Source organism: Pinus tabuliformis, chromosome 4_2 (assembly GCF_031772625.1).
Source record: "Pinus tabuliformis cultivar Carrire ecotype Pingquan chromosome 4_2, CPIR1, whole genome shotgun sequence".
In the NCBI taxonomy this organism is placed as follows: domain Eukaryota; kingdom Viridiplantae; phylum Streptophyta; class Pinopsida; order Pinales; family Pinaceae; genus Pinus; species Pinus tabuliformis.
In genome coordinates this window covers 326,875,729-326,902,797 of record NC_142304.1, presented here as the reverse complement: position 1 = coordinate 326,902,797, position 27,069 = coordinate 326,875,729, and positions in this window count along the sequence as shown.

Sequence of the window (27,069 nt, the reverse complement as noted above, 5' to 3'; positions counted from 1 at the left end):
AAAAGCTTTTAAATTTTTGGCTCATCAAACCCACTTTTACAATGTTTTTAAAATGACTCTATTTTGAACTCTGTTTTTTGGACTTTTTCACTGCATTTGGGTTTTGTGATGAACAAAATAACCTCTGCTTTGCTTGTCTTGCGGGTGTTGAAGCTTTTGGGCTAAGGAAAGAAATCAGGGTGCAGATGAAGAAATTTACAATGAGGGAAACAAAATTTTCATGATTTTTTACAATAAAATCTAAATACTCTGTTTTTTCCTGAAAAACACATTTTCGAACACTTGGTGATGAAATTTATTGATGTTACAACCTCCTCATGGCCTGCTGGTAATTATTGGACACTTTAACACATTTTTTGATGAAACCCTAGACCTAATCGACCATGAAACCCTAAAGACAACTTTTGCAATTTTCGAGATAAAAGGGAGACTATATGTGTTTTTAAATGAACAAACATGATCCAGCAGGTAGATAACATGAGGGAAATTGTAGGAATGCCACTACCATCAGATGATCTATGCACCTAATGGAATGTGAATGACTAGGTGGGACACCTAATATGAAATGCAACAAGAGGATTTGATCTCTGATGGAGGGATGGAAATACCGACTCTAACAGGTTCATGGGTTTATCGGGGATAGCATCATAACTTGGGCTCAGATGCAACAATCCTTTAAAAACAAGTATCAAGACTACTGTCAGTCAAAGGATAATAAAGAGGAAATTTTTAGGATGACCATAGGAAATGATGAATCCCTAGAGGATTACGAAGAAATATTCTAGCTTAGTTAAAAAAGGGCCAAGTGCACACTTGACCTTGAGTCACTAAAGCTGGTCCTACTTAGGGGAGTAAGGGAAGATCTTCTGGATACCTACACTTGTTAGCAGGAGGAGATATCTACCAATTACCCTATGAGGATATCAAGGTTGTCTTTAGAAACCATTCTAGGGAAGCTAGGAAAAAGGGTAGAGGTAGTCAACATATAGTCAATACATTCTCTTCCAACTCATCCATCAAGGGTGAAATTGGAAACATGCTGGAAGATTTCAAAAGTGAGATGCTGCAAACCCTTTCCTTGCAAATGGACACTATGCACATTAAGAGAAAGCAAGAGGAAGTAGATAGAGCCTTGGCCATTTTTTGTCCTAAATGCACCAGGAGGCATCCTAGGAATGAATGTCCATTGAATTCTATTGAAATCTGCTTAGTCTGTGAAGAAAACCACTCCACAAACAAGTTCCCTTCTTTGCCTGGACCCAAAGTTGTATATCAAGGAGCTGAAGGGGTCACTGAGTAGCTCTACCCTACATAAACCAAAGGAGACCTCATGGGCCTAGACCATACTAGTAGGGCATGCAAGGGTCATCCCATGCATAGTAAAATCCCAACCCCACCACAGCCATACCTTGTTGGGGACCCCCTGATCATCCGTCCTGGCATACACCTCCTCCTTGGTCCTTTACATCTCAGTATCACTCCCAGCCAACCATCCAGTCATTTCAACCATATACTCTGCCACAACCTTGGGGGAATGCACCACCCCAGGGGTGGAGGTCCCAATACAACAATGCTCCAACTTTATTGCATCCACCACCTACCCAACCACAGTTATTACACTCTTCTCCACCCAAGCAACCCCAAATTCCTGCCCAGCCAAATTCGAACCTGAACAACAGATAGGCTTAGCAAGTATACAATGGAGAGATATCATATCCAGCTTATATTGTGGAAATCCAGGAGATTAAACTAAGATCCGGGAGAGTTCTCCTAGATAACCAACCTCGACCTCCACCTCGGGAGGTTTAGGAAGAAAGAGAGGAAAGCATTCTTAAATTGAATCCACCCTTTCCTAAGAGATTAACCCAACCACTCCAGCCTACCCCAGAAGAGACTGAACTTCTGGGAGAATTGAAAAATTTGTTTAAAGATTCCACTTCTCCAAGCAACAAAAGATGTTCCTATTTACAATAAGTTGATTAAGGAGAAGTTCTTCAAGCATCCATGGAAGCGAAGAAGAGATGCCCCTACCATTAATGTCATTGGACAACTGTCCGACTTAATGTTGGTGCAGGTAATCTGTCCAAAGTATTTGGACCCTAGGAGCCCTGTAGTATATGTGCACATCAATGGCACCATTTTCCCACACGCTTTGATCGATCTTGAGGCTGCCATTAATGTGATGACCAAGGACACCATGCTCAAGCTCAACATCCAAGGTTCATTAAGGAATACCACAACAGTTCTGCAACTTGCAGACCACTCCACATTGAACCCTGAGGGTATTGTGGAGGATGTGATGGTCTCCATTGACTCTTGGGAGTACCTTACTGATTTCCTAGTTCTCTAGCCTAAGGCTAAGCTTACTGGTTACCCTCTCATCCTTTGGAGACCCTGGTTGGCCACTGTTGATCCTTACATTAGCTGCAAAGCTGGGAATATGACCATCAAGAATGGGCATATGTCTAAGCATTTGGTCCTATACCCTCCTGCTCAACGATCTCTACAGCATGACTTACCTTTATGGTTGAAGGAGGAGGAAGAAGATGAAGTTTATTCCACCCAAATTTATACTTTAGAAACAACCATGGGAGGAGGACAACAGGATGAAGATGATTTGATTGAACACCTACTCCAAAGTCCAACTCACAGTACATTTCCCTTAGAGGATGTAGTAAAGGAAACCTAAAACAATCATCCAATTGACCTATGCTTGGCCGATTCCAATCCCCTTTGTGTCAAAACCATGAATTTAGGCCCTAAGAGAACCTTGAAAATCAATCCATCTCTTTCTGCTCTCCAAGAAGAGAAGTTATGCAATATGATAAAGGAACATCTAGATTCCTTCACTTGGAGTTACAAAGAAATGAAGGGAGTACACCTATCAGTGTGTACTCACCACATATACATCAAAGAAGGTTGCAAGCCAGTCCGGTAGCCCCAAAGGAATATGAATAAAGCTCTTAAAGATATAGTCAAAGAAGAATCGCAAAAACTGCTAGATGCCGGATTCATTTACCCTATCTCCTACAATGAGTGGGTATCTTCTTTGGTGTTAGTTCCAAAGAAAAATGGTAAGTGGAGTATTTTTGTCGATTGCAAGGAGTTGAACAAAGCCACAAAGAAGGACCATTTTCCTCTACCTTTCATTAACCAAGCGCTGGATGGCCTAGCAAGGAATTTTTTTTCTCTTTCCTAGATCGATTTAGCGGGTACAACCAAATCCAGATCAACCCAGAAGACTAGGATAAAACTACTTTCACTTGTCCTTGGGGTACTTTTGCCTATAGGATTCTTCCTTTTGGCCTATGCAATGCTCCTGCCACTTTCCAGAGAGCAGTCTTGAGTATTTTTTCTGAGTTATTCCATGATGCTGTAGAAATTTATACGGATGATTTTACACCTTATGGTTGTGATTTTCAAGAGGCTATGTCCAACCTAGGCAAAGTACTGCACAAATGCATTGAAATAAACCTATCTATCAGTCCCAAAAAATGTGAATTATTGATGACTGCATGGATCATGCTAGTCATTCAATATCTTAGCAAGGACTGCAGGTGGACCCAAATAAAATAGCTATCATCCAAAGGGTCCCACGTCCTCAAAAGCAGAGAGATGTCAGAAGTTTCCTAGGGTTAGTTGGATACTACCGAAGGTTCATAAAGGACTTCAGTAAGTTGGCCTCTCATTTATTTGGGTTTTTGGCCTCTCCTTTATTTGGGTTGTTGGCCAAGGACTCTGAGTTTATATGGTCAAAAAGATGTCAAGATGCCTTAGACACCCTAAAGAACAAGTTAACCACTGCACCGATTCTCCAAGGCCCAAGTTGGGCCCTTCCCTTTCATATTCATGTTGATGCCTCACACAAAGCCACAGGAGCAACCCTAGGTTAGATAGATGAAAAATTTCCTTATGATATCTACTTCATCAGTAAAAATATGTCAAAAGTTGAACTAAATTACATAGTGACCAAAAAGGAACTCCTGCCTGTTGTGCATTCATTGAAGAAATTTAGGCATTATATTACAGGCTATCAAACATTTGTGCATATTGACCATGCTGCAATAAATTATTTAATGAATAAACTAGATGTGAATGCTCTAATTATAAGATGGTTACTTTTATTACAACAGTTTGATCTAACTATTGTTGATAAGCCTAATAAGGAAAATGTTGTTGCAGACTTTTTGTCCAGATTAAATTTTCCTGCAAGTGAAGGAATGGTTGATGACCAGTTATCGAAAGTGCACTTATTTTCTATTTCAGTTCTCTCTCCATGGTTTGCTGATATAGAAAACTATTTGGTATCTACACAGTTCCCATCGAACTTATCCTCCAAAGAGAAGAGCAAGATAGTGAGGAAGAGTGCCCCCTTCACTTGGATTGGGGGCAATCTCTTCAAACTTGGCCCGGATCAAATATTGAGAAGGTGTGTCAGGGAGGAGGAAGTCTTTGACATCCTTCTAACCTATCATGATGGGCCTTGTGGAGGTCACTTTGCAGCAAAGAGGACAACATTCAAAGTGTTACAAGTGAGCTATTATTAGCCCACTCTTCATTTGGATGTGCAAATATATACTAGTCAGTGTGATCGGTGCCAAAGTATGGGAACGCCTGCTCTAAGAGATGAAATGCCTTTGCAGCCTCATGTGACTTTCGAGCCATTTGAAAAGTGGGGCATGGACTTCATTGGACCCATTGACCCTCCTTCCAGAAAAATGTAGTACATCATTGTGTGCATTGACTATCTCACTAAGTGGGCTGAAACCAAGTCAATTAAGGCAGAAATAGAAGAGGAGGTAGATGAGTTCCTAAGGGAGAATGTATTTTACAAATTTGGGTACCTTAGAGAGCTGGTCACAGATCAAGGTAGCCATTTTACCTCCAACATGATTGAAGACTTGCTTAGCCAACACAAGATCAAGAATAGAACCTCCACTCCCTATCATCCACAAGCTAATGGACCAGTAGAGGTGACGAATAGAGTGTTGGAGGGCATCTTGACCAAAGTGGTAAGTAGCAGCAGGAAGAATTGGGAAAACAGAGTAGTTGAGACCACCTAGGCCTATAATACCACCTAGAAGACAACCACTAGATTCACACCCTATGAGCTGGTCTATGGGAATAAGGCCCTACTGTCCATTGAATTTGATTATAATACATTAAGTATGGCAGCACAACTAGATCTAGATCTCAGCAGTGCACAAAAAGAGAGATTGCTCCAATTGAATGGTCTGGATGAGTTTAGAATGCATGCCCTCCTACATACATAGGTAATTCAATTTCAGAGGAAGATCTGGCATGATAAGAACATCAAGGAAAAGCAATTTCAAGAAGATGATTGGGCTTTATTATATGATTCTAGGTATAAAGACTTCAAGGGCAAGTTAAGGACAAGATGGCTAGGACCTTATATTGTAGAAAGATGACATGATAATGGTTTAGTACATATGAGAACCATAGATGAAGAGGCCCTTCTTTTACTTGTTAATGGGCACCGACTAAAAATTTACAAGAGACCATTATCAAAACAAAAGTTCATTGATGATACCAATAAAATAGTGATGGTAGTGGAGCAAGTTTCAACTCCTACCTCATCAAATCACTGAGAGAGAAAAAAAGAAAAAGAATAAGGACTCAAGTGAAAACCTCCATGAGGTGCCTAAGTCCCATTATCGCGTTTAAAACCTCTTGGGGCAGCCTAATGGTGTCAAAAAAAAGAAGAGAAAAAATGAGAATAAAAAGTTCCTTGGGTGAAAATCTCTCTTGAGGCATCCAAGGCAAACAGCTAGGATGAAAACCTCTCAGAGGCAGCCTAGTTGTTTTCAAAAAAAAAAGAGAAAAATCATGAAAATTTCTATTTTGCATGTCAGAAAGAAGGACGATCAGAGAGAAAAGGAGGATCACCAAGAGACCTATTTCACTCACATTTTATTTTTTCACTCATTTTCATTCACCACTCTACCATTTCTTTCATTTCTTCCACTCCTTTCCTTCAGTTTACAGGGGGACTATGCCTTCTACAAGATCCCTTGTAAACCTATAGGATCCAATGAAAACCTATAGGATGATCCTGTAGGAATCACAATGAGCCAGAAATCCTATGGGAAGTGACCCTAAAGGAAAAAATGACCTGCTATGTAAATGAAATAGCACTCCTACATCATCATTCCATGACCATACCTATGTCCACCTTCATCACCCCTGCATTCACTCTAAAAAAATATCAGTTTCAAAAAAAATCACAGTCTTCAAAAAAGAAGGAAACAGAGAGAATTAGGGAGCATCACTTGATAATTCCTCATTCTCCACATTCCTAGTCTCCCTCTCCATCCATGTCACTATCCTCAAACTCCCAGCAGAAGGTATGATTAAGAGTTCTAGGGGAGAAGCAGCTACAGGACATCCTGTAGCAGCCTATCCATAGAATACAAATCATAAGAACAACAAGATTCCAGCGTGATGGTCCAAAGTAGCAGCAACATCATCATCTTCACACCAGGTACCTGTACCACAAAAAAGTCATCAGAGAACGACAAAAAGGGGAAGAAGAATAGTATGCAACTAATACACATAGCAAGCACCTTCGTCTTTAACCATTGCAACAAGGTATTAAGAAGCACAGGTAAGTATCCCGCTCACTCTCTTATGTGCATAATGTAGTCAAAAGATGTAAAGGTTAAAAGTAAGTTGGTTTATAAGGAAAGGTGGCCAGTTAACTTGGCCACCTTCAATCAGTCAACAAAGACAAAAAAATTTGTCCTCCCACACATGGCAGCTATCAACTCAAAAAATGAAAGAAGAAGGAAAAAAGTAGTTAAGGCTATGGAAGCATGAAGTGGTAGTTGATTAAGAGGAAGTGATGATGAGGTGGTAGTGGGGACCAATGGTCCAAAAATGGAAACCATACCTCAACTTCCAGCACACCACCTCACCCCAAATGACCATAAGAGGAAATAATAGTCGTCCCCATGCATTCATGCATTCACTTCTTCGAGGCTCGCTCTCACAAGTCGCTCTCATACACAGGGAACCTACAACAAGGAAGACACCATCATTTTTCTGCACAGGACTTCCTACAGGATTACACAGGTGTTGAGGGCCCCGAAATCGGGTCAACAACATAGGGGGATACCCACCCGGTCGGGAACCTGGTTGGCGGCTCCGTGCCCGTTTGGTGTAGCGGGTCCGACTGGGGATGACGGGACCAGCTTCCCGTTCTAAGGGGTGTGTGTGCGTGTAGAAAATAGTGATGTGTGTGTGTAGAAAATGATAGTAGAAAATCTGTAATTATTCCTTAACTAATCTAATTCTAAATTCTGAAATGACTTTATACTACTTTAATCTAACAAAAACAATACATCTAATCTACACTAACCCGGGACATAATTTTTCCATTATGCAATCTAGAAAGATTTCACAGAATAACTGGTAATGAAGATTATTCAGCTATCATGAGAATATAAATCAATTAAGATGAACCATCTTGCGTAAGAAGTTAAGCAAAACGGTTGTGAATAGCATATTGCATAATCAGCTATTCATGTATTAAGCACAAATCAATGACTCCACCGTACAAAAGTGCCAAATGGTAGTCCACTCATTCATACGTTAACATATAAATAACATCAGCTGTATATTACTCTAAGAATGCGAGCATAAACTAGTCACGAGATAAAAGTACCATTTATGACTGATTTTAAACTTACAGACTTTAAGCAATACTGATCTATTTCTACTTGCTTCTAATGCCTACTAAGAGTACAGAAGTGCAACATCAGTAGCAGGTATTAAAATGCAAACATAAATAAATCTTGATCCGTCCATTCATCAAAAACCCCCTCCAAGGGTGCAAAAGTGCGTGTTCTGAGGACAAGTTTTTTGACAAAATTTCGGACCCTTCTCCAATGCAACGAGAAGGGTTAAATACTAGTAACTGACTAATTTTACTTTACACAAATTCAGGGAACGGCTTCAAATGACTGCCCTTTTACTAAAAACAAATTTATTTCTAAAAACTGAATCTAATTTCTAACCGTTTCTGTATCTGCTCCTTAGTGCTGTAAGCAATGCGCTGTTCGCCCTGATAGAGTCGGCTGGTTGTCCTTTCCTTTTGTTCGAGCTTGAAAATTAGAAACAACAAGCGCTGGCACCTCTTTCTGTTAGATTAGAAGATATTTTCGAAAACCTTTCTCTAGCTAGGTGTATTCGTTGTGCGCACACTTAGTACAACCCAGTTTCTTTTCGAACTGATTTTGCTGTTGCTATTTCGGTTTCCGGTCGTGCGAATGACTCAATGAGTTAGAAGTCGTGCTATATGGACAATCCCCTATTTCGAGAACTATTTCCGTTCTTTGTTCCAGGATTTTCTGGAGCGTCTTTCTTCTCTTGCGCTTCTTTCTCTGCTTTACCAAGTCTGAGCTTCAGGATCTTTTGTAAACACGCTGCTTTTGTGCGCCTTTGACTCTGAGTCTTGGACAGTCTATTTTCATCAGTGCCTATTGGGCGATACTCTGGAATCCACGGTTCTGCTGCATGCGGCATCCAATTGCGGAGGTATCTTCTCTCTGTTGTCTTATTGGCGCTCTTCCCTTCTCCTTAGATGTTTGCTGCATATAGATTTATATCAGTTGCATGTCTTGCAGTTTACGCAAAGAAGAAGGGAAATGACGAAAAGATTGACATGAAAGCATTAAATTCTAATGAATGTGAAATTAATGACATTCATCATAACTTGACTCTTCGATAAATGCGATGCAAGCATTTCTGGATATTCGAGCATGCGGTCATTAATTTCCCTTAAGGCGCGCTTTCAAATTTGGACCTACCGTGTATGTCGGAGAATTCTTGCGATGAGTTTTTTCTGCGATTGGTATCACAGTACCGATGGCTGCGACGTTATTAAGTGTTATCGTAGATTGCAGATATCGCATATCACAGATTGCTAATATCGCAGATCGCAGCTTTGCATGGTTGCAGATCGCAGATCGCAACATCGCAAAGTTTTCACTTTGTCATTTTGTGTTGCTCGTGTGGCATTGCGACGTGCGACGTCGCATATCGGCCGTCGGCGTTTCTTTAGGTTCTCCTTTTTCAAACGCTCTTAATGCGCGCGATGCGATGGGTTCTCGCGTCGCTCCTTTTTAGCGCATTTATGCGCTTTGGGCAAGCGCTCCTTTTTCCGTTGCGACGCGATATAGCTTTCAGGGAGCTGATATAAAAGAATTTTTAAACAAAAATATTTTGTGGATTTTTGGCTAAGGGTCCCCCTTTGCTTGATGTTATTACTAATATCAAATGAAGAGGGGGGTTGTTGGTGACCACAACAACAAGAAACCCTACAGGATTGCACAGGAATCCTACAGGATTGCACAGGAAATCCTACAAGACTGCACACAGGATTCCTACAGGATACACAGAGACAATCTACAAGATAGATCGAGAGGAGTTTCAGAGGGGAAAACATGGGATTTGGCCACAACGAACACTGTGAAGAGGTAGGCTCTATAATTACATCCATCTTTCCAAGTAAATTGAACAAAAAAATCCACTAGTTTGAGTGAATTTGGCAGTTGTGCAAGAGAATTTTCCACACAATCATCTCAATATTTTAATTCTACATTTGAAAATTGTATCAACCATCTCATCTCCTCAAACCTCACCAACCAAGATGACAGAAGGGTTTAATAAGAGGGAGCCCACTAACACTGTGAGAATCCAACAACACCCTCATGTACTAGAAATATTCACAAGGCATAATTAGATGGGGTTTTTTGAAAAATTAAGGGGGTGTGATGATGAGGTGACCCAAGATTTTTATCTCTCCCTCATTCCACTTACTAGAGTCCATGCCACTATTATGGTAAGAGGCCTCTCCATAGAACTCACCCCTAAAACCATCAACAGAGTTACCACACTTCCCTAGGAGTACCATGGAGGAAGGAAGACAAAAGAGATATCCAGATTGCCAGAAGTAAATTCTTTTTAGAAGGTGAGGAACCCATTGAGGACAAAAAAAGAGGCGAGGAACCCATTGAGGACAAAAATGGAGTAAGGAGAGAATGTTTGCCATATCCCTAGAATGAGGTGAGCTACCAACTTATCAAATACATTTCATGTGAGGGTAGGTATAGTGTGGTCTATAGCTATCATTTTAGCCTCCTTGAAGAGTTGAGATTTGGAGAAAAAACACCCCCTCACCACAGGCTCAGCATACCATACTTCCTGCTACAATCACTGATAGACACAAGCATCAAGGTGCAAGAGGGAAATTCCCAATAGTTAGCTCACCATGGGTTAATTAGAATCCTTATATAAGATGCCCTCCAAAACCTTAGAATTCCTATACAGTGTCAATTTTCAGAGACATGCAGGTAGAGGAAGACATCAAATCTATCACATATGATGTTAGTCCTACTATTAGTGAAGAGGAAGAGGAAGAGACTGAAGCAGAGGAAGAAGAAGGAGGGCAGGAAGAAGAAGAAACAGAAGGAGATGAAGATGAGATGGATGAAGAAGAAGATGAAACAAAAGAAAATGAGGAAGATGAAGAAAAAGAGGAGAAAGAGAAGGATGATGATGAAGAAATAGAGGAGGATGTTAAGGAGGAAACTAATAAAAAATATGAGGATCTACAAGAGGAAGAAGAAAGGAAAGACATAGGTGAAGAAAGAAATGGGAAATATGGGGTAGAAGAAAAGGAGGAGTCACCTAGGGTGTCTCCAGAACCTACTGAGAGAGAGGCAGCAGCTTCCCTCACTGCTCTTAGCACCCCCATCAAGCAAAAAGGCAAAAGACAAAGGCAAGCCCCCTTATATTTCAGTACAAGGAAAAGCACAAGAATAAGGTAGGGGAAACCCCAAATGCCAACCAAAATTCCCATTGTGATTGAAGACTCACCTAAAAAAAAGGAGAAAATGCCTTCCCCTGAGTCTCCTATCACCTATGTGAGAAGGCCAATGACTAGATCCACCTCCTCCAAGTGAAAAGCAATCCTACAGGATACACAGCAAGATCTACAGGAAGCAGAAGCAGTCCTACAAGATACTCTGTTGAACCTACAAGAGACACAAAAATTGGAAAAGGAGGTAGGCCAATAGCAAGAAACTAAAGAAGAGGACCTAGAGTCAAAAGAACCTAGCCCCAAACCTAACCTTGACTCCTAGTACAGGTTTATAGAAGGAGACAAGGTCATTCCTCAAAAATTTGCTATTCAACTGTTCTTCGAGCTTGAGAAGGAGAGAGCCAGAACTCACCGATGGATGCAGATCACCAAATCCAAGGGGGTGGAATACATTGGGTACATGTAGAAGAAGCTCAAGGATATGGGTAGAGAGCTAAGTAGCTTGAGAGACAGAGAGGCCATAATGAAAAATCAACTAGAAACAGAAAATGCATGGTTGAGAGGACAACTGCAAGAAAGAGAGAATCAATTGGCATGTATGGCCAATCTCTCTTTGGAAGCAATCTAATGTAGGATGCCAACTAAATCCTATGCCCTATACCTCAAGGAACAATGGCTATAGTTCCAGATCAAGACCCTAGCACAAAGAGGCACCATGCCATTTCAGGACTACAAGCAGTTTATTGATCTTTGTGATCATAGCACACTAGAAGATAGGGCCAAGATGTCTGAGTTTTATTTGCACAACATGGCCTTAACAGACATGAATGTATGGGACCCTAATGCCAAGCTAGGAGATTTATAGTTGATGGTTTTGGCATCATGGATGAACCATGAGGAATCAAGGGTTGCAGAGATGAAGAAGATATTAGAAAGAGAGAAAATTAAACCTCTTATGGTAAAAGCTGAATAATCAGATCCCATGGACCTCATCAGTACCCATAATTTGATTGCAAATGATCCTCAGCTTGCACCTAGATATCTTGCTGCCCAAGAGAAAGAAATTTCACATTTTGAGGACATGTCAAGGATGTTAGGGGATGATAGCATACATGCTTGCCCGAGGAGATGGAACAAATTTCCATACATCTTAAATATAAGAGAGTACCACTCTCCTCAAAGATTGAGAGAATCACTAAACAGGATACCCATGTACAAGCAATATATGCAAAGGCTGAAAGTCAATTGGATTGGCTTGAAACTCAGTCCACAACTACTCTTAGGAATGCTATAAGGAAGGAAGGAAGAAGAAGAAAAGAGGTAGTGGGAGGAGGTAGAATGGAAAGAAGGCTTCTATGAACAAGAAGAGGAAACCACAATAGAGGCATGGGATGTCAGGGAGGCCACTAGAGCTATGAAGGATATGGATATTGACTGAGTTGCTCAGAGGATGAGAAACACTTTCAGTAGGGGCGTGATGATGATCCTCATCATTAGGTAATTATATGGGCCTCAATTCACCCCCTAGGTTAGTCAAACCAAATTTTCTCACAAATTATTACATGTTTTTGATTATATTTTTTTATGAGATGAGTTAGAGTTGAATATTATGCCTAGTGGACTAATATGCATTGAAAGTAGGATTGAAGGAGAAAATCAAGGAATTTTGGTAAATACTAAACTTAAAACTTGAATGGTACAAGGGAGAGGGATTGTAGGAGGTAAATCCTCCTCATTTACTTCTCCCCCATTCAAATATTCCTCCATCCATCACACCAACTCGGAGTGCAAGCAACCAAGCAATGAGGATTAGAAGACAGCAGAGCAAGTGAGAGACAAAGAGCTATTTTATCTCGAGTTTGGGAGTTGATCCTCCCTAATTTTAAGGATGTCATTGGGGACTTCAGTTGTATAATTAGAGAGGCCAAGAGCCTCATTAGGATTCAAATTTTTTTTGTAAAACTCTAAGATATTTTGGAGCTCCAAACTTGTGAAAGTTTTATTGATGTAATTTTTTGTTTTGGTAATAAGAATGTTTGTTTTGAGCCAACATTGAGTTAACTCAGAAGGCTGAAGCTCTTGGGTTAGGGCCCAAACCTAGTAGCCAAGGCTCCTCTTTCTTGTATCTGTATGTTTATATTAGACTCATAGCTTCATTGTTAATTTTCTTTTAGATGTGTTTTCATTGCAAGTAGTGTATATTGGATTGGTTGTGTATTAGTTTGCTTCCATTTGTGCCTTACTTCAGTAGCATGTTAGCAAGGATAAAAGGAATACCACAAGGTTGTCAGTGGATGTCTTGGCTTCATTTACTCCCTTTGGGATCATGATTTGAGGAAGGGACCTTTATGCAGCCCCAAAAACATGGATTTATATTTCTTGCATAAGCTTTAGAGTTTACTGTATTTAAGTTAGAATTTGCTCATTTTTTAAAGTAGGATTTCATTGCCATATCTTTTATCTTAACTCTTGTAGTAGATCTCATCCATGCTTTCATTCCCTTCAGCAACTTTCCTCATGCATCATGTAGGCAGTTAGTTCATTAATTATGCTTTTCTACCTTGTGAGAATGCTTCTTATTTACAGAGTTTTGAGAACTATACATGTTTTATGGGGAGAAGGTGCTTCAGGAGGAGACAAAGAATTCATACCCAGCAACTACCTTCCACTCCATCCACCATAGTCATTCCTTGTTTTCACCATTTCCTTCACTAGTTTTCATCATTTTTCATATAAATTCTTCCAAGCACATCGAGTGAATCCAACCATCCTCTATCTTTTTTGTTGACTTCTGAGTGATCCTAGACCTTTCCTCACTTCATTCCAACTATCTACCACCTTCTCTAAGCCTTCCATCACCTCCAACACCTTCCATTTTTCTCTTGGTTGTATCCTGTAGGTTTACAAGGAATCTTGTAGGTTTCTAGTACATCTTGTAGGTTTTCCTGAAATGGCCTGTTTTGAGGCCGAATTGAGGGAAAACCTCTAGGAAGTCACCAAAAGCCTCCCAAGGGTCTCCCACACCATCCAACCATCTCCTAACCCTTCCATCCATCCTCCAACATCCTTAATTCACCTGCCACATCACCAAAAGAAATTAGTTTGCATACTTGATTTTGCATGAAAAGACAAAAAGACAAAAACAGATTTATTTCAGTCCCTTTACTTGCACATTAGTGATGTTTGATGCTTCTTACTTCCATGATTAGATAGTAGCATTTGGTTGATGTTAATTTAGCACTATTGCAAAGCATAATTTCTTGGGAGTTAATTAAGAAATGGTACGATTTAGCATTGAATTTCGGTATTTTCCATTATTACAGTAGAGTAGCTCTACCTTAGAGTAGATTTCCCTTTCTTCCATCAAGAAACCATGCTTCTTCTTACTCCATAGAAGTTTGGCTTGAAAACCCCAGTGGTCTCTCGGCAGCTGAACCATGACAAAAGGTAGAACCATCACTATTACTTTTGTATACAACACTGTCACCTCCAAGTTTGTATGAACCCCGGGTTGTCAAAATAAAGCTAGTAGCCCAGGAGTTGCAACATTCTTGCTACAATACTAGTGCTCATCATAAATCTTCCTCAAAACGTCAAAAATATACAGTAAATTCATTAGAGAAAGCATGCTAAAAATATCAAATGTCAAGAATGATGATTTTATTGACAAAATGAAAGTACATATTGTTGTTTTAGCTAATTTCTGTGAAAATTAGGACCAAAAAACACTTTAAAATGTCTATAATGTAACATAATTCATACAATATATATCAAAACGTAAAACAATAAAGAAATATATAGTGTTGGGAATCACGAGATCTTTTTTAGAAGATTGGAAAGAAATATTTCTACAAAAATCATACCAATTAGTGTTTATATAAAGAAATATTATACCTTATAATAGTTGTAATTGATGCAAAAAAATAATATTGACTTTAAGAAAAAGGACCAGAAATTATATGAGCTCACTTTACTCCTTGTCATGACTGAAAGGATTTTTGTTGTCACTAGAACAATTAAGCTCTAGTACTTTTGAAATAATAAATTAGAGATAAAAATGACAACTTTAAGAATTTATGCATACCTCTCCTCACTATCATTTCCTCCTCTTCCTTCCTTGCCTTTAATCTAGTTTTATGCATCCCTTAGGTGGTTGGAGGAAAAAACTATTCTTAAAACTAATTATATGTTAAGCTAAATGTTTTCTTATTTTTATCAAGAGAAGGCATTTAGGAGGGATTAATTTTTTAATTAATTTAATTTTATAAAGTAGGTGGGGTGATGGGTCCCCAACTATGTCCATGGAGTACCAATATTAACCTTGTAACTCCATAATAAACATATAAAATATGTCATTATCACTTAACACCACCATGATAATAATCATGTGCATAAATTGAACCATCAACCATAAACATATAAATAATCAAGCATATAAAAGAATATTTTGTCTCCCAATGATATCAGCATCAAAATATGTACCATGAACATAATAAAGTGCTTTCCCAAAATTTACCAATGTCAAAGTATAAAAATGTATGTAAAGTAAAGTAAAAACCATAAAAGAGACTTAAGTGAGCTCCAAATATCTGCTTGAACTAGCCCAATAGGAATTCCTCTTCTCTTCCTATTTTCCTTCTATGCATCTCTATATGCATATTTGTAAAGAAAATTTCACTCTTTCCTCCCCCTTCAACTATAGGAATATCATAATGGGTACAAAAGGAAGTGGCCTCATAAGGAGAGTGTACAAGTATAGTAGGTGCATGCAGTTTTCCTACGAACAAGTGTGCAGGGGAGTCATGAGGTTGTTATGCATGGAATGATGAAGCATAGGATAGAGCAAATTGAATCTAAAGGGGAGAAATGATATGATGCAAATAGTGAGGAGAGAAGGTGGGCCAATGATAAAATCCTAAGTTAGGCTTGGCTGAGTTAACCTCCCATCCATCATTCTAAATTGGTTGTTGCTAAGGAACTTGAGGTTTAGGAAATTATTCTATGCTTCGTTGAGGGAAAGGCATGTTTTATGATGCATGTGGTATAAGAGGAGGAGGAAACCCCCCAAGGTAAAAATTATTGGTCTAAGTTAACTAGTTAAATTCTTTTGAATCTGCATTGAAATGGATAGAGAATCTAATCTTCATATTTCTGGTGTCTCTCAATGTCATGTTAGTTATTTTTTTTTCTCCCTCTTATATTTCCCCTTGAGCCTCTACTAAAAGACCTCGGATTGATTGTAATCAAAATAATTTGTTACACAAACATCATATTTCTAATTATAAAAAAAAATACTTATTACAATCACGTTTCATGTACTAAAGGCTTTGTAAAGACACCAAAGGGAAATAAATAATAAAGGGAATGGTATTGTGCATGCATGCATCCAAGGCTAGTGTAATAAAACATTTATAATTATATAATAACTTCATGGGAAGAACAAAATATTTATATATTCATATGGGATACTTATCGAAATGATGGAGTTGCAAGAAAGAGCATCAAGTAAATGGTTAGATTGTAAGTGTTTCACCCTTTTAATTACATCATAAATAAAGCAAGACCAATATGTATATATAAAAATCACATTTTTTAATCAAATTCGCATTATATGAAAGTATTAAAAACACTATTATGAAATATGTGTAGTTGATAAATATTGAGTTAATATTCATATAATTTATTGCAAGTATAACGTAAGAGACACAATATAAGAATGAGGGAGTGTGTAAGAGAAATTTCTCATTTACTTGAATATAATTGTACCTAATAATTGTTGGACCTCATTTTTTGTCTAGTTTTGCTTAAGAAAACATACCTAGTTTCTACATTTTCCATCCATTTACCATCACATCCACCTCATTTTGATGTATTTTATGCATATTCAGGTATTTAAATTTAATTTTGCAGTTTCTAGAAGTTTTTATGAAAATTGAATTTCAAGTGAAATTTTTGGACAGGATCAGACCCCATAATAGCTATATGGATGTCATATTTGCAAGACACCTGGGCATGAGCTGGATACACTTATGGAAAGCTTGGGAACTAGGACTAAACTAACTCCAATTGGTTCGGTCAAACCAAGCTAAATCAGGCCTAGTCAAAGTTGGTCAACCATGACCAGTCACTAAGAAAATCCCTAGAAAATAGGGTAGTTTTATGATTTCATGGGATTTTCCATATTTTTAGTGATAGGTTGGATGAATTCGACTTGGATAGGTGGATATGGATAGATATAGTTTTTAGAAATATTTTAGATCAGTTTGTTTCATGATCTTCCATTTAAGCCAAAACTTTGAAGGCTTGTGCATATAGAATTTGTATAGTTTATGTTGAGACATTTGAATATTTGAAGTTAATTTGAAGAGCCCGTTCTACTTTCATTTTGTTTTCCAATGGTGTGGATGATTGAATGAGGTTGCAGTAGTTGATAAACCCTTCAAGTGTACAAAGAAAGAGTGGAGGACCCCCACTCCAAGCTATGTACACTTCATTGTTAAACTAGCTTGATTTTCATGAACTAGTCGCTTTAGATTTGCTTACTTGAATTGATATGTGATAATTTATGTTTGTTGACGAATCTTGGTTTATTTATCATTTTGATATGAAGGGAAAACATAGTGTTCAAGTTGACCCTCCTTCTATTGGATTAATTAATAAAAACTAGAGTTCATCTTTCTTGATTGCTATATGATAAAATGCACGGTGCATGGAGAATGGAGATACCCTCAAAGGCCTTCCCAAGACCTTTGGTAGACAATAAGATTATCTGCAACTATCACAAAGTTACATGCATAGTTATCAAAGCAAAACATATTGATTACCTCAAGCCTCCGTGTAGATTTTATGGAGAGCGCAATGTAGCTAGGTGGAATTCCCCTGAGCCAGCTCCAGATCAAGTCCTGCACATAGAAGAGACAAGCATAATCACATCATACAACCTTGATAACTAATACATGAATACATAAAAGACATCTAGTTACACATAACTAAGCTAATCATGCTAAAAGGTGTTGGACAAACAAGTAAATAAATGATAGTACCAAAACCACGGAGTAGACAGTACAACTGCAGTTCTATATTAATGTCGGAAGAGTGATTACAACCATCTGTTGCATCAGCCTCCCCTTACCCCTCCAGCTTCTCTCTCTCTCCCCTTTCTTACCAACTTCTTATGCTTAGATTTGAGACTATCCTCGACAATCAAGTAAGCTATCCTTTCAAATGATCTGACATCTTTCACCATAGCCCTAGCTTTGCTTATGTAGCAATTGAGTCAGGGTTGCCAAGTTACTCCATGAGTCTCTTAAGGTAAAATCAATGATGTTGCCATGCTTTTCAACTCTTTGCCATTTTCCTCCTTCATTAGGATTTAGAAATCCCACAAATAGGTCGAACTTTAGATGTTTCCTTTCTTTTCTGAGTAGATTTAGGAGGGAATATAGAGATATTTTTGAGTCAATTCGCTCCTTTGACCTCTATATAGTCATTAGGATCCACTAATGTTGTCCCCGAACCAACAAGTAGAGTTATTAGGGTCACTAATGCTCCTGTAGGCTTACAGAGAAGCTTTATAAAGCATGTTGTCAATGTTTAGCCAACGTTAATGTGGAAACAAGGCTTGTGATCTTGGTCTTTTCTTCAACTATCATGTCTTTCCTCTCTAAGCTGATGAGGGGGTCATTTTGCTGTATAACAAATGCCCCTAAAGTATGAGATCAAAGGCTGCGACGATGGCCAAAATGCTTTACTTCACTATAATTTTCCTTCTTCAACAAAAAGAGAGAGAGGATCAGAGCTTCGGGTGGTACGAGAAACCTGATACAACACATATATATAAAACAACTAAAATCATGTCCTGATTCGGGCATTCCCATGCTCAATAGCTATGTCAGAGTGATTTTCTCAGAAAAGAGATATGACGATGCTGGCTGCCGATAAGCACAATGCGGATCTGGTGTCATAATAGGATCATTCTAATGAGCTGTCTCCAAAAAACAATATACACAACTTGGGAGAGGAAACAAGGTTGAGTGATGCAAGCCTCTACATAAGGTCTTGATTTTTGCTTCACCGAATAGCATAGATTGATACATGTGAATATATGCGTTGATGTCAAACATGCTAGGAATCATCTAATTACTGGTCAATAATGGAGACCATTAACAGATGTGAGGAATGCCACCAATAATAGTGATGGTCTCCAAGATACATAGTACAATCTAACGAGTGTGAAAGATGTTTTCGTCGTCGAACACCCGTAGAATCGCTTAACCAGGAGCCAATAATGAGAACTTCTGATCAAACACAAGGCGACTTGCCACTAATGTCTTCAAGTACCAAGGCACTGAATGTGTTTCTAAGTTGTTTTCCTAGATAGAGTGTTGAAGTCGATAGGAAGATACCTGTCAAAAGGTAGGCAATAATGTGTCCTACATCAATAGATATGAAACGGGGCAAGAATGATTTCTTTTTGGAGGAATCTTTGAGCATTGGGCCTAAACGACAGAGGGCATGTTGAAAGGATATGCTTGATGGGTTGATGGAGGAAACAAAAGTTTAACCCTTGAACAATAGAAGGCACGACAACGGTTTTAACCATGCAACACTAGACCCATGAACACCAAAGAGTGTTAGGATACAGAGATGCAAGAACATCGGGGTATTTAGGCTAAAACTCATAGGAAGGTAGGATTCATATTGAGAGGCTGTCACAAGGAAGGTTTATTTGAGGGAGTTCCATGTTCAAGGGAATGACTGCTACCAAACCACGCTTTCTAATACTTAATGAAATTGTATTATCTACTTTCCCTGTCTGATTAGAGTGAGTCAAGACAGGTAAGCTCCTCAATCTTTTCATATTTTAAGAGTCTAAAAAGAACCGCAAAAAGAGCAACTCTATGCCCTATCTGATTAGTTTAATGAGTCTAGACAGGAAAACTCGTCGATATTTTCATGTTTTGAGAGTCTAAAAAGGATCGTAAAAAGAGCGACTCTATATCTCATCTGTTTAATTTAATGAGTCCATATGAGACAACTCAATGGTATTTTCATATTTAGAGAGTCTGAAAAGATCATAAAGAACGACTCCAGGGTGGTCCCTTTGTCATAGTTGTTAACCGGCTGTGACAAAAGGTTAATAGTATACCCAAATCGGTTACTTTTCCTTGATTCAATCTATTGAATCCAGATAAAGAGAAACCTATGTTCAATAGATGTTGACCTCATTTTGTTACGAGTACAAGGAGACAGACTAAACTTGTTTTTCATTGTGAATTTTTAATGAGTCGCGCGACGATAAAATCAATACCTTCATCAAATTTTAACGAGTCAAATGAAGATAACTCAAGGTATCTTTTTTAGTTGATTGAGCAAGGAAAAAAAGGTAAAAGAATTGCTCATTCCTTCTTCGTAGATTTAATGAGCCCGAAGAAGGGGAAAACTCAGGGATTTTTTTTATTTAAGAGCGAGAAATGATCCCAAAAAAGAAAGTGCTTTGGTTGCTATTGTAGTTTTTAAGGAGCTCCATGACAAAAAACTTGGGATTTTTCAGATTAACGAGTGAGAAAAGTACCTAAAATAATGCTTGAGTCATCTTATAAATGTTTAACAATCCTAAAGAAAAACTCAGGATTTTTTCAGTTTTATGAGTGAGAAAAAAGCACCTAAAAAGATTGCTCTAATGATCTTTTTCAATTTAACGAGCTAGAAAAAGAGCGAAAAACACTGCTCGAACTATCGTCGTATGTGTTTAACAAGTCCAACGATGACAAACTCAGGGATTTTTTAGTTTTAGAGCGAGAAAACATCGCATAAAATAAATCTCTCTTATCTTCTTTGTAGTAGTTTAACGAGCCCAAAGAAGGAGACTCAAGGTTTTTCAGATTAACGAGCAAGAAAAATACCATAAAAATAATGCTCGACCTTCTTTGTGGTAGTTTAACGAGCTCGAAGAAGGAGACTCAAGGATTTTTCGGATTAACGAGCAAGAAAAATACCATAAAAAGAATGCTCGGACTTCTTCATGGTAGTTTAATGAGCCTGAAGAAGGAGACTCGAGGATTTTTCGGATTAACGAGTAAGAAAAATACCATAAAAAGAATTCTCGATATTCTTCATGGTACTTTAATGAGCTCGAAGAAGCAGAATCGAGGTTTTTTCAGATTAACGAGTAAGAAAAATACCATAAAAATAAAGCTCGATCTTCTTTGTGGTAATTTAACGAGCCCGAAGAAGGGGACTCGGGGGATTTTTGAATTAACGAGCAAGAAAAATACTAGAAAAAGAATGCTTGTTCTTCTTCGTGGTATTTTAATGAGCCCGAAGAAGGAGACTCAAGGATTTTTTAGATTAAGAAGCAAAAAAAATACCATAAAAAGAATGCTCGACACTTCTTGATCTCATGCTTGACAATAGAAGGGTCTATGCCATGCATTTCCTCATAAGACCAAGGGAAAAAATCGCGGAAGTCCTTAAAATGGTAGGTGAAGCTCGCAATTTCCTTAGGATTGTGATTGGCTCCAATCTGTATGTTTTCCACGATACCTGTCTTGAATGCAATATCATTGGGCAATGTCTTTGAAAGATTACCCATGTTTCCCTCTGAGTCCAAAATTTGGATAATTGTATATGGTGAGGAAACAATTTCAGGTGCATCATATGATAGGATTTGAAGAGGCATCATGTCTGAATTAGATATCGAAACACGATGGTGCGAGTCCTCCCAAGGTCTCTCTTCTAAACACATGATCTCTCTAATAGCTTTGTCCTTAGGTAGGACTTGATTGAGTGGATCAAAAGAAGGAGCAGTTATTGGAGGGGCAGTGGTACTGTTGGCCGTGACCAAAGTGACCCGAGACTCAGATGCAGATTGGATGGCCTAGTAGGCCAATTTAGCTGTTGATAGTGACATTTCTTCTCTATAAGTGTCAATGTTTGAAGGGGCCATGAGGATCCAAGGATCGGTCGGTTCATGAGGAATGGATGAAACCATAGAGACCGTCTGTGGAATTATGAGTGGCAGAAGAGGGAAATAAGCCATCAGGGAAGAGCCCTTCAATAGACCAGTATCGATACTAACGTAAGAGTTAGGTACACCACCCACTAAGGGTACAGAGCCGCTAGGTAATGAGGAGTAATCTAGGGTGAAAAAGGACAGCTGGTCCACTATGACAATCTTTCCATCTAAGGTAAATAGGATGATACGGAAGACCGAAGACACAATGGAATTCAAAGCATAAGTCCAATTGCGACCCAAAAGTAGATTATAGTCGAGTTTATGATCTACGACTTAGATATCCACCGTTACCGTCTTCCCACTCAAGGTGATGGGGTAGCTGGCTAGGTAACCTTTTGGGATGAAAGTGTGACCATCGAAAGATTTAAGATAATTCAACGTTGAGGATAGGGTTGGAGAACCCAAAGCGAGCCAACACAAAGCCGACATGACACAGGTAGAAGCACCTTCGTCGATGATAGTTCTATGTATATCTTTACCTTTTGAAAAGATCTGCACCTAAAATGAAAGTTGGTGGGAAAGGGGAGGTTTACACTTTTCCATGTCGAAAATTGCAAGCATGGAATCCTGTGGGTCGATACCACCAATAGCTGAAATCATAGCTTTCCTTTGTGTTGGACATGTTTGTAATACATCGAGCGCCAACATAGTCGACGACGCTTGCACCAAGTTTTCTACAATGCTGTAGTTTTTGGTGACAAGTGCAGATGTATTGTGCATTGTGCATTGGAGTGCCCCTTTAGGGGGGCGAATCACAAGGTCATAAACTAGACTTTCTATATCCAAATCATTGGACGGCGGTGGGTTTTGACTTGAGGAAGGTTCCTCTGCATGAGCGATAAGAGCTTCATAGGATTTGACTCTTGTTTGTAGATCTACTGTTTCAAAGGTGTAAATGGTAGAGGGTCCTTCACCAGCTGAAGGATGTTGCAAACCACCATTTCCCCCTTGTAGGGGTCGGGGCTGGTTTGCAATGAGGTGTTGGTGTTGCTGAGCGGGGAAAGGATTATTAAGGACAACAGGGGTCCTTCCAGTGCCTTTTTTAGAAATGAAATCCATGCATTCCTGAAGACACGAACAAAGATATGTCATGTGGTCTTGTGCACATATTTTGTGAGGGAATTGGCTAGGTCTATCCTTTCCATCATCATAGGGCACAACAACCTTTCTGCTTTGGGTTTTGCTGCTTTTTTGATTGCTCCTCAGAAGGAGCGGTATTTTTCTTATTCTTCTTGTTCTTACCACCGGGTTTTTGCGTAGACTGCACATAGTTTATCGCGGTGGTAGAAAGAGCAGTCAATTTTGTAGAGAGGTCCACTGAATCTGGGCATTGTGACCACTGAGTTGTTTTACAACAGCCCCGGAGGTTGCACCGATAATCCCATCGGCATGCACTTTGGGGTGCTGAGTAGTGAGAGCATTGGAGTTGCGAGGGGAATTGGAGATTACGTCATAAAGAGTGCCAAACTATGAATATATCAAATCTAAGTGCTGGGCACGACGTATGAATTGGGCTTCTGTGACCACACCACCTAAGGCAAGATCTTTAGAGATTTGGGGGAGTAGGGACTTGCAGAACCAGTTCGCTAAGAGATAGTTTGGGAGGGGAGCTTTGACTAACCTTGGCCTACGTCTCCATTCATGTATATGATCAGAGATGTGGGTGGTGGTATCCTGATGTAATGAAGTGAGGAGTTCCGTCCCAGTCTCATAGCGGATGGGTAGCTGGAAGTGCTTTAAGAATTCCATCGCTAGAGCGTCAAAGGTATTTACTGACGCCCGTGGCAGCTCAATGTACCACTTGGCTGCGTTGCCAATAAGGGTGTGGGGAAAAAGACGTAACTAGATACTATCATCCACCATGGAGTTAGAAACACACCAAATATGATAGGTGGTGATATGGGTACCCAGATCCTCCCCTTGTTTTCATTCGAACTTGGGGATATCTTTTGGTATTTTATGCGGGATTGGCAGCCAAAGTAAGTTATGATAGATGGGGTCATTTGTAAGTTTGTACAAGTCGGGGATATCTAATGTTGCCAAAAAAGGCAGAGTGTGTGGTGCCCCTGACTCGAACCAAGGCGATGACATATGAATTGAGGATCCTTACGGTCCTCCCATCATTTGAGTCCCAATATTATACATAGGTTGCTTGGTATAGTAGTTGCCTTGGGGTATGGCATTAATGTGGATTTCCATGGGGATTGTGATGCCGGGGTATAAAATTGCCCCCAGGATAAGCAGTGCCCCCTTGACTCATTTGAGGTTATGAGTAGGGTGCCCCCATGGATTGGTTGGGACCTCCTTGAGGATTCTAGCTCACTGCAAAACTAACCATATGTCCTTGACTGACATAAGGAGTGCTCATGTCATTCAGTGATTGACCATGCATGCCTAAAAATGGAGGGGGAACTGTTACGTTCCCGACTGGTATATGCATATTGGGAGTGCCCTCAGATACTTGAATCTGGGGGTTAGAACTATACAATGGATGCCAACCATATTGTTGGTTGAAGGGACCCACGCTAACTGTGCTATATTGAGCATTATAAGGGGTTTTGTATGTATCACTTGTCGAAGGTATAGAGTTTGACACTAAGGGGGTGGAGCCTAGCATAGGTTGGGTTCCACTCATGGAGGGTGTCATGTGAGTGTTTTTACTTGGGAAAAATGGGATAGCAGGATTCGCCATCAACGGTGTGGTGGTGACTGTCGACTGGGAAAGTGGTGGGGGGCCAAAAGTCTCCTAAAAGATCCATGACCCATTAGTTGTCAATGGGATGGATGGAAATGTTCCAACTGAAGACACAGGGGCTATAGGTGCCACACGAACCAAGAGTGGGTCCAATGGATTCGTGAATGGAGGGTTGTAGGGAGGAAGAAATCCTGGAGTGAAGAAATACTCTGGTAAAGTTGAATCATTGGTTGTCCCAACAAATTCTGTGTGAGTTCTTGGAGACTAATTTCCCAAAGATGGGGAATTCGGTTCATTGGAGCTCGACGGATCTTCCACAATGAGTCAAGGAAGTCCTAACAATCGTCTATATTGATGATGAGGGTCAAATCTAACCATGGTGACCGTTAATTTTTATCAATAAATTTTATTGTGATATTTGTTAAAGTCTCGGTGATAATACTCGGGTGCCTAAAAAAATAAAAAAATACACTAAGTGGAACAATCAACAAATAGAGGGAAATGACCCTATCTGATAAGCACAGATCACTAGAGATGAAATCCAGTATCACAATGAATAAAAGAGAGGGCTGGTCAAGTGTACAGTTATGGTTACTTTAGAGCTTCGCCCGAACTTTAAATTGAAGGGCCAAGTACCCTCGTGAAGACGAGCACCCTCCCAAAAGCTAAAGATAGAGTATGTTATTCTGTGTTAGATACCAGGGCCGCCCACCCTAGTCACCTTGTGTAAGTCCCTAAAAGTATGGCCACTAAGGATACCTCAGATCACGGACACTATTAGGGGGGACATAGTCGCAGACAGTACGCTGTGTGGAAAGGATACCTAAGTCCTCGACTCAACTCTGAAATCCCTGAAGGGATCCCCAATACAAAGAATACCCAAAGGAGTTGTAAGTGAAGGCAAGCTACCTTCACTTACAGTCTGATGTTGTCATGTATTTAGCTCTGCTTTGACTAGAGTGGTCCTAGTAGTATGAGTGTAGAAGGAATTTTGTCTCTTTTAATGACACTAGTTTTGGTATCTGATCTTGGGCAGTTTACTCGCACTGCCTATCCCAAGATCCTAGCCAGAACTAATGTTTGTTTGCTCTATAAAGAGTTACTGATTGATTTTAGGTAAATTTTATGTGTACCTTTTTAGTGTCTTCGGTAGGGGTGTTGACGTGTGATATATGGTGGGACTCTGACTCAAAAATCATGCAAAATACAATGCTTGAAAATATTCAATTCGATGAAATACGTTGTATTCTACGAGTGAGAGTCTTTCATACATTCATATTTGTTCCATGCATCCTAGTCATTATAACACATGCATGACCAACAAAAATCTTTCCAATGCTGTCTAACAACTATTTGAAACCAAAATAAAGCAGATTTTAACCAAGTAGAAGAATTAATAAAAAAAATGTTGATTTTTCTTTTATAAAAATTTTTTAAGAAAGAAAAAAAACTATTTCCTAAAAAAAATTCTTTTAGGACATAGATCTTACTAAAAAACTACAACTGCAGATCCCTTTTTAGTCCATGAGTAGGTTTCCCATCCCTTTGAGTTTGCAGACACAACTGCATGTCAAAATTTGGGTGACTAATGCTCCGTAGCAGAGTCCATAGAGAGTTAATGTTCCACTAACGCATTGTTTATGCAGACACAGAGCTTTATAAAGCTTTGTTTGCTTTGGTAATCTGTGTTAGTGTGGGAAAAGGGTTCAAAACAGGGCTTTGGGGATCATATCCAAGGCTGAATGTATGAGGGAAGAATGCAGCAAGGTCTTGATGGGCCAGAAAAGGAATGTAGAAGTATGGGGAGGTCTAGAAGGAGGAGGAAACTGAGAACTATCTGGGTGAACCGGGAACTAAATGTGTAGTCCCCAATGGAGTCGCCAATTCAACTATAGGATAAAATGTATAGTGTATGGAGAATGGAGATACCCTCAAAGGTCTTCGTGGGACCTTTGGCAGACTGTAAGATTATATGCAGTTGTCACAAAGTTACATGCATGTCCATAAAAAATAACTAACTATCAAAGCAAAACAAATTGATTACCTCAAGCCTCCGTGTAGATTTGCTAGAGAGCGTAATGAAGCTAGGTAGAAGTCCCCTGAGCTGGCTCCAAATCAAGTCCTACACATAGAAGAGACAAGCGTAATCAAAACATACAACCTTGATAACTAATACATGAATACATAAAATACATCTAGTTACACATAACTAAGCTACTCATGCTAAAAGGTATTGGACAAACAAGTAAATGAATGATAGTACCAACACCACTGAGTAGACAATATAACTGCAGTTCTATATTAATGTCAGAAGAGTGATTACAACCATCTGTTGCATCAACCTTCCCTTACCCCTCCAACTTCTCACTCTCTCTTCCTTCTTACCAACTTCATATGCTTAGATTTGAGACTATGCTCAACAATCAAGTAAGCTATCCTTTCAAATGGTCTGACCTCTTTCACCATAGCCCTAGCTTTTCTTATGTAGCAATTGAGTTAGGGTTGCCAAGTTCC